Source organism: Capricornis sumatraensis, chromosome 8 (genome assembly GCF_032405125.1).
Source record: "Capricornis sumatraensis isolate serow.1 chromosome 8, serow.2, whole genome shotgun sequence".
NCBI classification, from domain to species: domain Eukaryota; kingdom Metazoa; phylum Chordata; class Mammalia; order Artiodactyla; family Bovidae; genus Capricornis; species Capricornis sumatraensis.
Genome location: NC_091076.1, coordinates 75,976,813 through 75,990,270, shown reverse-complemented (window position 1 = coordinate 75,990,270; position 13,458 = coordinate 75,976,813).

The following is a 13,458-nucleotide window of genomic DNA, read 5'->3' as shown; positions in this document are numbered from 1 at the left end:
AAAATCAATTCAATGGGCTTCCCTGGTGGCTCAGACTGTAAAGAATCTGCCTGCAATGCAGGACACCCAGGTTTGATCCCTGGATGGGGAAGATCCCCTGGAGAAGGAAATGACTGCCCACTCCAGTATACTTGCCTGGAGAATCCCACGGACAGAGGAGCCTGGTGGGCTACAGTCCATGGGGTTTCAAAGAGTTGGGCATGACTGAGCGACTAACACAGCAACAATCAATTCAACAACACTTTCCATTCACTTGAAAAGCTATATTTACTTATTTGTTTCACTGGCTTTGAAACCAGTGAAGACAGGAACAGTATTGTATTTTTTTTTTATATATTTTTTACTTATTTATTTGGCTGTGCTGGGTCTTAGCTGCGGCACACGGGATATTTGATCTTCCTTGTGGCAGGCAGGATCTTTAGTTTCAGCTTTCGAACTCTTAGCTGTGGCATGCCAGATCTAGTTCTCTGACCAGAGATCGAACCCAGGCCCCTGAATTGGGAACACCAAGTCTTAGACACTGGACCACCAGGGAAGTTCCATCAGGCATTGCTTCTTGATACCCAGGAGGACTGTCCTGGTTCCCCCCATTCAGGCTGGCAGGGACCAGCAAGGCAGGAAAACTCTGTCCCTGGCCTGACATCCTAACAGGATGGTCTACTCCCCAGGGTTACCACTGAAACCAGCTCTTAGCATAATCCATTATTTCCTGTTATACTCAGGCTTCCCCTGTTCCATAGCCATATTAACCTCCATCAGATAATTAAGGGTTTGGCTTTCCATGAGAGACCTTAAATGTCACCTCTCTGCCACCCGATACGTCTTTGAATGACACAGGCTCTAATGAGATGTTCAAATATAGAAAACTGAGTGACTCCTTGCTTTGGTCGTGACATTTATTCAGCCGGAGTGATCTGACTACACCACTACATTACTTATAATTTCCACCTGACCTTGGATGGTGGAGTGTAATCTTTAAGGAAACTATCCATTTAATCTCCTTCGCCTTATTAGCATTTAATTAGTATGACAAATTTTCAGATGTACAAAAGATGTTAGGATTATAATTCAATTTTCCCTTCAAACGGCCCAGTAGCCAAGGACAGTGGGACCATCTCTGACATCAGTGAGTTCTGACTGAGGAAGCATCCTGGGCCTGACTTGGTCTCCAGCTCCTTGGAGCAGCAAGCAGGGCTTATCCCAATCATAGCTGCTCCGGCCAGGGACCCTGTGCCCAAATCTTCTCTCTCGCTGTCTCATCACTGGGCTGAGCTTTGTTTTGCTGCTCAGGGTAAGGCCAAGTCATGGGACCGGAAAGAGGACATAAGATGCGAAGGATGTCAGCCCAGATCTGACAGCTGCGCTGGACAGTGGAGCCCAAAAGTGAATTGTTTTTTAAACTTTTGCTTATTACTTATTTTACATTTGGCTGCACTGGGTCTTCGTTGGTTCTCGAGGGCTCTCTCCAGGGTCGGTGAACAGGGCTTACTCTCTAGTTTCAGTGCATGGGCTTCTCATTGCTGGGGCCTCTCTTGTTGAGGCCCCACAGGCTTCAGTAGTTGCAGCCCTTGGGCTCAGCAGTTGTGGTGTACGGGCTTAGTTGCTCCATGGCAGATGGAAACTGCAATGCGGGAGACCCAGTTTCTATCCTTGGGTTGGGAAGCTCCCCTGGAGGAGGAAATGGCAACCCACTCCAGTACTCTTGCCTGGAAAATTCCATGGACAGAGGAGCCTGGTGGGCTACAGTCCATGGGGTTGTAGCGAGTCCGACTGAGCAACTTTCAGTTTCACGTTAGGGGTATTTTCCCATTTTGCTATCGTCTTTTTGAAGACCTTCCCCCTCTCCCTGATTTCCTTTCTTTTCTAACTTTCCTGTCCTGCCCTCAGTAGAGTCCCAATAGTGACAGCCTGGTATAACCCATTCATACTGCTTTCTGTAATCTTATGAATACGTAAAACCATGTGTGTGTGAGTGTGACTATATCCATATCCATGAATGACAGTGCATCAGTTAGTGGAAGATAAAAAGGCATAACAATCTGCATTGTACAATCACACTTTTGCAAAATCAGATGATGGTCCCCAATATTTGACTTCCCTCTTTTAGGAAGGTAGCATGATATTCTCTAGCAACCTCCAAAACAGGGAGCCTGTACCCCACTGGCACAAAGAAAAAATATTCAAAGTTCTATCTCTTTATTTTTAATCTCATCTCTTTAAACTTTCTATTTTGTATTTGTTTACCCTACACTTAAGATCCTCACACGTGCAAATAAATATCCATGTCCTGGAAGTACATGCTATCATTAAATGAGCAATGAGTAATACTTAGAGGCCACCAGTCTACAGATTCAGGGACTGCTTTATTCACACAGTTCCCTTTTGATGACTATCTAGGCAGTTTCTAGCTAGGGCCACTACGAACTAAGCTGTAAAAAGCATCACTCTACAGAGGCATTTCTGTACGAGTGCTGTTAGATCTATAGAACAGATTCCCAAAAGTGAAATTGCTGATTCAAAGGGTATGCGTACTTACAATTTTTAAAAATTTTCTTTCTTTCTTTTTGGCTGTGTTGGGTCTTCGTTGTCGTGCGTGGGCTTTCTCTAGTTGTAGTGAACAGGGTCTACCCTCCAGCTGTGGTATGTTGGATTCTCATTGCAGTGGCTTCTCTTGTTCTGGAGCACAGGCGCTAGGGCACAGGGGCTTTAGTAGTTGGGGCACAGGGGCTTCGCTGCCCCGAGGCCTGTGGAGTCTTCCCAGACCAGAGATGGAACCCATGTCCCCTGAACTGGCTGGTGGATTCTTAACCACCAGACCACCAGTGAAGTCCTGTACTTACAATTTTAATCAATACTGATGGCCCGCTCTCAAAAAAGTTTGTAATGATTCATATTCTCATTATCAATGTATACAATGTTTATCTCCCTGCATCTTTACAGGCTTTAGGAATTATCACTCTTTTCCAGGTTTACCAATCCAGCGGATGAGTTGAGAAACGGCATCCAGTCTTTAAGGGCACCGTCATGTCATGGACTTCCCTGATGGCTCAGATGGTAAAGGGTCTGCCTACAATTCAGGAGACCCGCGTTCAATCCCTGGGATGGGAAGATCTCCTGGAGAAAGAAATGGCAACCCACTCGTATTCTTGCCTGGAAAATCCCATGGACGGAGAAGCCTGGTAGGCTGTAGTCTTTTGGGTTGCAAAGAGATGGACATGACTGAGCGACTTCACTTTTCTTTCATGTCATGTACAGGTGAGGACATTGGACAAGATGACCTCAAAGATCCTTCCACTTCAGGCCCATGCTTTTCTAGTTAGCTGTTTTCAGAGCTCACCTGCTCTAGGTGTGCCTCTAGTCTCCATTGATGAGTCATGTCTGAATCCCAGAGATGTCTATGGAACAGTTGCCAGAAACCAACAAACCGAGGACTGGAAAGAAAGCGAGCTGAATGCCATCCAGAAGATCATCTTGCCAGCACTGCTCAGCTTGTAAAAACCATCTTGGCCAAACCCCTGCGATTTCATCCAGAACAAATAATAAAAAGCAGTGTGCAATATTTCTAGGATGAGCATATTCATAGTAAATATTTTAAGATCAATGGCTGCACAAAATGCATTTTCCTTGGAGTTTCACTTTCCAAATGCCTTTGTATTAAAAGTGCAATTTCAATAAATATTCATGGGGAAATTCACTGATGTGTTTTACCATTTACAGATAAAATTTGTAAGGTTCTGGGGGAAAAAAAAGATGTATGATGCATATTTTACCCTCTTAGGAGAAAAGTGGTGAAAAATGTGTGATACGCTTTTGTTTTTTCTGACAATAAACCCTCTGAGGCGGGGAGCTATCTTTGTACTCCTGCTCTTCTCCAGCCAGTTCTGGGGCTGTTGGCAGTGTGGGCAGAGCGGAACTGCAAGAAGATCTGACAGAGGAAGGTGTGGGAGGCGAGGAAGGCCTGTGTGCAGAGCCTTTTAAAGTCCCCAGAGCCCCTTTTATTTTATTCTTTTAATTAATTGATTAATCTTTGGCTGTGCTGGGACTTTGCTGCTGCATCTGGGTTTTCTCTAGTTGCAGCGAGCAGGGGCTACTCGAATTGCAGCGTCCAGGCTTCTCACTGCAGCGGCTTCTCTTGCTTTGGAACACAGGGTCCAGTTGTGGTACACGGGCTTAGCTGCCCAGTGGCATGTGGGATCTTAGTTCCCAGACCAGGGGTTGAACCCACGTCCTCTGCATTAGCAGGCAGATTCTTAACCACTGGGACACGAGGGGAGTCCCAAAGTCCCTTTTAACTTCCCTTGTGACTCAGTTGGTGAAGAATCGACCTGCATTGCGGGAGACATGGGTTTGATCCCTGGGTTGGGAAGATCCCCTGGAGAAGGGAAAGGCTACCTACTCCAGTATTCTGGCCTGGAAAATTCCAGGGACTGTATAGTCCATGGAGTTGCAAAGAGTCAGACACGACTAAGTGACTTTAAAAAAAGTCATCCATATCACCTGCTCTAACATGAGCACTTACTGCATATCTAGAGTTATGCTTAAAACTTCCTCTACCTTCTCCCACTGAGAAGGTACAGGAAGAAACAGTCACTATGATTCCCATTTTACAGATGAGGAAACTGAGCCTCGGAAAGGTTAAACAATTGGTCTTCATGGTCGCCCAGCTAATTAAGTGGCAGAATGAGGATTCAGACTCAGATGCATCTGGCTCTAATGTGCTTTGTTACTGGTCCCTCCAGACCTCAGCGTCCCATCTATAATTTCCCCAGATTGCCAGGAGTTGGCTGGAGCTGCAGGGATTGGAGGAAGTGAGCCGTTGTGCTAAATGCCTTCCTGTTTACCTCCTCAGCCTTACAGTGCCTGCTAGGTGCAATTTGGCCACCTGCTCTGCACAAGAGGCATCCCACGGCCCCTGTGACATCATTCTTCTTGGCCCCTTTGCCTGTGGCAGGAAGCTAACTCACATAGGCAAAGCACTGAAAATCTGGCTGCTTATTCCTGCCAATTTCCTCAGAGTCTCGGGTGAATGTATTTATTTTTATAATGGCAGGTTGTACCCTTGGCAACAATCAGAGCCTATTGTTCCCTTGGTTAAGGTGCTGGAAGCACTGCTCAAGGCCAATAGAATAAAACCCAAACGCCCCCTCCCGCCCCTGCCTTGGCTTGGTATTCAAAGCCCTCTGTAATCTGGCCACACGACCATCCTCTTCCTTGTTGTCATCTTCATGTGATGCTCAGCTACTATAGATGGTTAGCTGTCCTTTGCCCAAGTTCATGGTCTTCTATTTCCCTGGAATGTCATTCTTTCCCATCTCTGACTATTAGCATCTTAAATACCATTCAAGACCCACTTGAATGGACCTGCTCCTCTGAGGAGCCTTCTCTGTTCCCCCAGGTGGGGTTCACAGGTCTCTCCTCTGTAATCCCCACAATCCATTTCCATGGTTCTGCCGCTAACCCTCAATGACCCCGTCTTGTCGGTATCTGCCTTTGCAGTTGGACTGTGAGCTTTCTTAGGGCAGGGACCATGCTAGTTTTCTCTGCTTCCCCAGCATCCCCCCAGACAATTGGCTAAAAGTAATAGTAACAACCTCAGATAGGCAGATGACACCGCCCTTATGGTAGAAAGCAAAGAAGAACTACAGAGCCTCTTGATGAAAGTGAAAGAGGAGAGTGGAAAAAGTTGGCTTAAAGCTCAGCATTCAGAAAACTGAGATCATGGCATCTGGCCCCATCAATTCATGGCAAATAGATGGGGAAGCAATAGAAATAGTGAGACTTTATTTTTTGGGGCTCCAAAATCGCTGCAGATGGTGACTGCAGCCATGAAATTAAAAGACGCTTGCTCCTTGGAAGAAAAGTTATGACCAACCTAGACAGCATATTAAAAAGCAGAGACATTACTTTGCCAACAAATGTGCATCTAGTCAAAGCTATGGTTTTTCCTGTGGTCACGTATGGATGTGAGAGTTGGACTATAAAGAAAGCTGAGTGCCGAAGAATTGATGGTTTTGAACTGTGGTGTTGGATAAGACTCTTGAGAGTCCCTTGGACTGCAAGGAGATCCAACTGGTCCATCCTACAGGAAATCAGTCCTGAATATTCATTACAAGGTCTGATGTTGAAGCTGAAACTCCAATATTTTGGCCACCTGATGTGAAGAACTGACTCATTGGAAAAGACCCTGATGCTGGGAAAGATTGAAGGCAGGAGGAGAAGGGGATGACAGAGGATGAGATGGTTGGATGGCATCACCAACTCAATGGACATGAGCTTGAGTAAACTCTGGGAGTTGGTGATGGGCAGGGAGGCCTGGCATGCTGTAGTCCATGGGATCGCAAAGAGTTGGACACAACTGAGCAGCTGAACTCGACTAAACTGAACAATGACAGCATCAGCGACAGTAATAGTAGTGGACTTTTATGGAGGATTTAAAAGGTGATTTTACTGAATCCCTCAGAACAGTAAAATGAAGGAGATACTATATCTAATTGTATTTCACAGATAAGGAATTGGGGGCTTGAAAAAACTGTGTGGAAATGAGGGAGCTGAAAATTGAACCTAGGGTGCCCAGTTGCCAGCTGACTGCTCTTAGCCAGTGGTTCCATTCAGTGCTTGTGAAATATTTGTTGAGTGAATAATCAAACACATCAATGAGCAAATGAGTAATGAGGGGGAAAATCACACAAATACAGAAAAATTATCCACTCCATTGACTAAAGCAAGGCATTTCCTAGAATCTAAGTAATGATCATAAACATTTTCCTCCATCATCCAACAGTGGACCCCTCACAACTCAGGAAAATTCCATGGACATACTTATTACAGAAGCCACACCAGTGGGTGTCATTCCAGATATGTTCCTAAGGGATACAGAGAAGCATGTCTCATCCTTCTAGGTCCAAGACAATCCTCTGATGACCCTCAGGAAGACAGGAACTTTGTGCTGTAGCCAGGCTAGGAGCGATGGGTGTTTCTGGCTCATTTTCTCAGCCCCTTCCATGATCCTCCAGGGACAAATACTGATTTGAAAGCTGCTACACAGTGTCAGAGAGCAGTGCAGGCAGGAGATGTCTGGAGAGCCCAAGGAAGCCAAATGGAATGCAGGAAGTGAAGAGAAGGGCAGATGGAGAGCCGCCATGGCAGAACGGGTGCCAGGCTTCAGCTGGGCTTTGCTTGTGGGGAACCACAGGTACTGACAAAATGGAGGTCACTGGTGCAGGAATGTGGGAAGAGTAACTGGTGTCTCAGTCCCAGAGACACCTAGCGTGCTGAATAAGCACTTGCCAGACAAGCTTAGCTCAGGGAGGGGCCATGTTTACCTGCAGTTCAGCCGGGAGCAAACATACAGACTGCGGCCTGGTCCACTGGCCTACTGGCAGCCACCCAGTCCTGCCTGGTGCTCAGAAGGAGGAAAGCAAGTCCTAGAGTGTTCTCCATCCTTCCTTCTCCCGCCTTCCCCCTCACAGGGAGAATTCTAGAAACATGGGCTCATATAGACTTTCACTCGCACATGCACACACACACAAGTGCTGAGAAATTTGGTCAGGCTTCCAGCATTTCAAAGCACGAGTCAATTGGTGGATCTTGTTTCTGGAGAGAAACCAACAGGTCCTGAAGGCTGCTGAGCTGGGTTCCAGCTTCTAAGAGGCTGCCAATTGACTCTTCAATCTCCATTGTCAGCCTTGGCACTTTTCTGGCCTTGCACATGGTAGGAAAGTGAACCTAGATGCCAAGGGGGCCACAAAACAAAGTTGCACGGCCGAACAGAAGAAGGAAAAGAAAACACAATTCATAGGGAGGATTGAATTTCTACTTAGGAAGATTGAAATAATTTCCTAAGGTGTTTTTGGAAACACATGAAAGTGTTTTCCTTTCTGAACTTGAGAGGCAGATCCAGAGATTGTAACTAGCTCCCTGGGAGCTCAAGAATCTGCTTGTCCTTCCATAAGAGCTAGGAACCAATGGCAGTGAGATAAACAGTCTCTGCCAGAACCACAAGAAATAGGATATGGGAAGTTCCATCCAATTCAACAGAATCCATCCATCCGTCCCTCCACCCTTCTGTCTATCCATCTATCCAGCCAGCCAGCCAGCCCTCCATCTACCCATCCAACTAACATTCATTCATTCAGCCAGCCAGCCTAGGGTCATTCACTCATACAGTTAACATTTATTATCACCTGTCTCAGGTCCAGTGCAGGAGACGTGGGTTTGATCCCTGGGTCAGAAAGCTTCCCTGGGGAAGGAAATGGCAACCCACTCCATTACACTTGCCTGGGGAATCCCACAGACAGAGGAGCCTGGCGGGTACAGTCCATGGGGTCCAAAAGAGTCGAACATGATTCAGCAACTAAACAACAAAAGCAAGCCTTCGGTTTACCTTTGGCCTGGCTGGAGTACCCTGAATGGACCGGGGGCCCCCTCTTGATTATCTATGGAAAGGCAGGAGTGCTAGTCAAAAGGACTCATCCAGTTCTAATTCAAATGCCAAACAGAGGATAAACCCTCTCAGGTGTGAAAAGTCTCTTGGCTTGAGGACAAGGCATCGGTTTGTCTGGGGCCTGGCCTAGGCCACATTCTGGGGAAAGACCTGCTGAATCAGGATAACTTGTACCACCATTGTTTAATCCCCTCTCTGAACTCCGCACTTTCCATCTGAAAATCTTTCATTAACATTTCGTGATGGAAGGAGGCTGAACGATTTTGTAAGAGGTTTTTTTTCGGTAACAGTTTTACGGAGATATTTTGAAGGAAGCAAACATATGCCTATTAAGCAGGGGGAGAATTATCAGTGAATGTTTTTAAATGACCAATAAAAAGGAAATGATCATTGCTCATTGTTTTTTATGGATCATAATGTGGCTTTTTTTTTCTGATGGAAATATCCACCAAACTCCCCTCCTTAGACGCTGGCCGCTAATTACACAGTTAACACACAGTAATGCAGGCAAGTGGGTTCTCGCCTGTCATAATTCATCTTCATAAACGTAATTGGCCCAATGAATGAGACCACAAAATAATTCTGCAAACAGGAGACAGATTCAATAAAAACTGATTTTACTCTTCTCTCTGCCGAACCTACAGGCTTGAGAAGGGAGTTTTTAACAGCATATCAGATTTCTCCCCAGATGGCCACTCCCACCCTCATTTGTTTATTACTGACCAATTTATTGAGGACCTTCTCTATTCACATCATTAGCTGAATACTAGGGAAAAGCACAACTTGAAACAAATTTCCCATGACAAGGAACTGGCCATCAGGTAAGGAAATATGTAAGCAGCAGACAAAAGAAACAGTGACACAAGGTGCAAAGTTAAAAAAAATAAATAAATAAAAGGATGCTCCAGAAGAGAGGCAGAGAGAGGGTTATGGGAGTTCAGAGGCAAAGCAGGTGTTTCCTGAGGGAAAACCAGTGAAGGCTTTGTGGAAGAAGTGGCATTTGAACTGAACTGTGAATGAAGAAACAGTGGGGTCGAACCTGGGTCCCCTGCATTGCAGGCAGATTCTTTACCGTCTGAGCCACCAGGAAACGTAGTGGAGCACAGATGGGTGACGGGTGGAGAGATGGGATGGAAAGATGGGTTAAAAGTGGTCATGAGGCGGAGAAGCAGATTTCTAGCGTTTTAACTCAAGGCTGTGCCCCTTCTGCTCTGCATGCATGATACATGCTAACTTGACACCATCAATAGAGCACGCCTACTGTGTGCCAGGCCCCATCCTAGGGCTGTGTGGGAGACCCAGATGATTCAGCTTCAAAATCTCCCTCCAGAAACTCAGAAAGGGGTTATAAATGTTGATGTGGCCAATACTGGCTGTATTTATTACTGAAAGTAGTAGGAGGTGGGGGTGGGGGGGTGGGGTCACTGTTCAAACAGGCAGTATAACTCCCAGATGAGCTCACCATCCATCCAGTTCCACATCACAGCAGGCATTGTTAGCATCAGGCTCTAGCTGTTTCCAAGGCAAAAGATTTTTGGACCATTACTGCCAACTACTTCTCTTCTCTATCTCCATCGCCAACATTTCCCTCCTTGGAAATTCAAAAGAGCCAGGGGAAAAAAAGTCAGTGAGAAAAAATTGTTCAGGGAGATAGGAGGGTGATGCAAATGGAAATCACAAGGAAGAATCCCAGGGAATGGGAATTTCAAGATGGGAGTGGTTGACAGTGTCCCATGGTAGAGAGAATTAAAAGGAGAGGTGGCAGGTGTCCATTGGATTTAGCCTGGAGAAAATGGCTGATGAGCTGGTGAGAGTCATGTCAGAAGAGTGGGGCCCAGAGGGGAGCAGAGGCCAGGGGGCAGGTAGGTGAGAGGGGAGTTGATCAGCTGGGAAAGGAGTCCCACAGTTGATACTGGGTGGGTTAGCTACACACCCACCATCTTACCTCCAGCTTTGCTTTTTCTTCTCTAGTCTCATCAATAGACTTAAGACCTCTTAGGAAATTACAATATTACAGGATAAGTTTTATGCCATGATAACATCATTATATTGGAAGGTCTTTGAGATGCCTTAGGAAGTGTCCTGAGTGCAGGAATGCCCAGCTTACAGTAGTGGTTCTTATCTTTTCAGGGGACTAAAGTCTTGCCTTGGTAGCCTAGATGTATCTTAGATTTCCCCTGCCTCTTCCCGCTTACATTCCATCTGCCCCACCTTCTATTTATTCTTTCTGTCTATCATCTCATTTATCTGTTCTCCTCTGTACTCCTGTGACTTCCTTCATGGTAGTCTGCATTTCTGGTTTTAAAGCTTCACTGCTTCCTAATAAATTTTACTGGCCCACCCTTTCTATGGCCTCCTGTTATTCCTCACTCCTTGACTTTTGGGTGGACCATATGACTTGTCAATTAGATGTTAGTATTTGTGAAGCAATCAGAGGCTTGAAGTTCTCTTGTGCAATGAGTTTGGTTCTTTTATACTCCAGTGATCCAGCTGAGAAGATTATGTACCAGGCAGATGCTGCCACTTATGATTGGGCCCCAGAAAAAAAACACAAGTGAAAAAGACCTGAGTCTATCCTGTAGGTTGGAGCTGAGCCCACCTTGATTAAACCATACTATAATCAACTTGCAGATCCAAGACTGTGAAAACAATCACTTGATATTTTAAGCCACTGAGTTTGAGGGGGTGGTTTGTTATGCAGAATGACTCTAGGAATAACTGACTGATACAGCCTTGCTAGTTCAAGTCCTCTATTGTCATTTCCTAAGTCCAACTGCCATACAAGCTGTTAGACCACTTCAATCACTACAAGCAAGAAACGCTTCCCTATTAAAGCTTTTAGGTTTTCTTCCAGAAGGTTTATTCCTTTATGCATTTTGTTCATTCATTCAATAAATGAAGGCTTGTGCTAAGCCTTAGCAAGGGCAATGGGGGGCAAGGAAAGATGGCTATAAATTGGAATGAGGTGCTTTCTATTAATACTTCTTGAAGTGAGGCAGAGAGACGTGAAAGCAAATAATTACCTCCCAAGGTGTTAGCCATATTTCTTAAAGCAAACCAAGTGGAGATAAAACAATCATTCTTGCAAATGCCCTTGTTTATACTTAAAAGCAATTATCTGTGGGTATTTTAAAAAGTAAAATCTATAGTAATTATGAATTTGCCTTTTTTTTCACATATCACATGAGCCAGTCTTACCATATGTCAATATACATTTTCCTTTAGTTTGTTTTGCACATCCTTCTGGAAGATGGGGAGAGAGATGTACTTGTAAGCAGACAGAAATGATTCACAGGATCATGACTGCTTTCTATCAGCTGCATCAATTATATACAGCAATGGGACTTGGTGAAATACATTTACAACTTGTTAAAAACACTCCTTGAAACAATTCAGATCTTGTTAAGTCCTGGTGTGCTCAGCTAAGCATGGGCTGGCAGTCGGCATGCCTTACTCTTCACAATCAAATCCAAGATGACCTTGACCTGGAGGAAGGCAGACCAGGTTAGGGTTTCCTTCTGATGTCTCCTTCTGTTGTCATGAAACAGAAAACAGGGAAGCCAGCTAAGAAATGAGCAGAGACTTCTATTATGTTGTCAGTAAAGCATCCAGTCAGTCATCAAGCCAATTAATGCTCTGCCAAGTGATGAAGATACAGCAATGCAAGTAAAAGAATAAATACATGGCCACACCCCCAGGTTACTTATGGTCTCACACAGGTTTGAGACCCCATGGACTGTAGACCGCCAGGCTGTTCTGTCCATAGCATTCCTCCAGCCAAGAATACTGCCATTTCCTTCTTCAAGGGATCTTCCAAATCTGGGGACCAAGCCCAAGTCTCCTGCGTATCCTCGCATTTGCAGGTGCATTCTTTACCACCGAGCCACCTGTGAAACCCCCTCAAAGGAGATTACAGATAGTTAAGCATGTCATTTCCAGCTCTTCCTCCTCCTAACTATGTAATCTTTTAAAAAATTCACCTAACTTCCCAGTCCCTCAATTTATTCATCCATAAAATTTCAAAACTAATAGAATTCATAGTCAAAAACAATAAAATTACGAAAATTGCATCATGGAATTGTGAGAATTAAGTTAGTATATGTTACAGCAGATACAACCAGTTGCCTACTCAATATCCATAATTCCCCCAACCCCACTGTTTTTTTTTTTTTTTAGTAAGAGAACCCTAATTTTGTTGGAATGTCATTGTATCCTGCCAAAATATTCATTTCCCAGCCTCCCTTGCAGCTGTGGTGGCAGTTGCTTCAGTTCTGGCCAGTGACAAATAGATAGAAGTCTTGGCAAGGGCAAGACCTAATAAAAGGACAACATTTCATGGGATATACTTTTCATTCATCTTCTTGTTAGAAACACACATGTGGAACATCCAACCACTACCTTGAGACCATGAAGATGAAACCACACACTCGGGATGGTGGAACAGAAAACTGGAAGGAATTTGACTTTCAAATGATATCTTTGGACAACCGTGTCAACTCTATTCTATATACTTACTTCCAGACTCATCATGGGAGGAATAGTTCTCGCTTAAGGACCTTGCTTGCTTAAGCCACTCTTTGAGGGGGGTGGTGTCTGTCCTACACAGGTGAATAAATTCCTAACTGAAAACAAAATGCCTGGCATTCAGTAAATGCCATTAGTCTTATTAATGTTATGACCACACTGTGTGACGGTGGCGTGGCGCTGTCAGACCACTTGTCAGCTTTCCCTGGGGGTCCAGGGGTTAAGACTTCATGATCCCAATGCCGTGGGTATGGGTTTAATCCCAGGTGGGGGAACTAAAGATCCCCCATGCCATACATGCACACAGCCCAAAAAAAAAAAAAAAAAAAAATCTGGGTCACTCAGAGAACACAGGGAGCTGTCAGACCACTTAGGAGCGCCTCTAATCCAGACTGGATGTTAAAATTCTTGGAGAAAGAGACGTCCAAGCCAGACCTGAAAACTTGGGTAAGAGTGCTGTCAACTGTAAGTCTGAAAGATCTTTTCAAGTA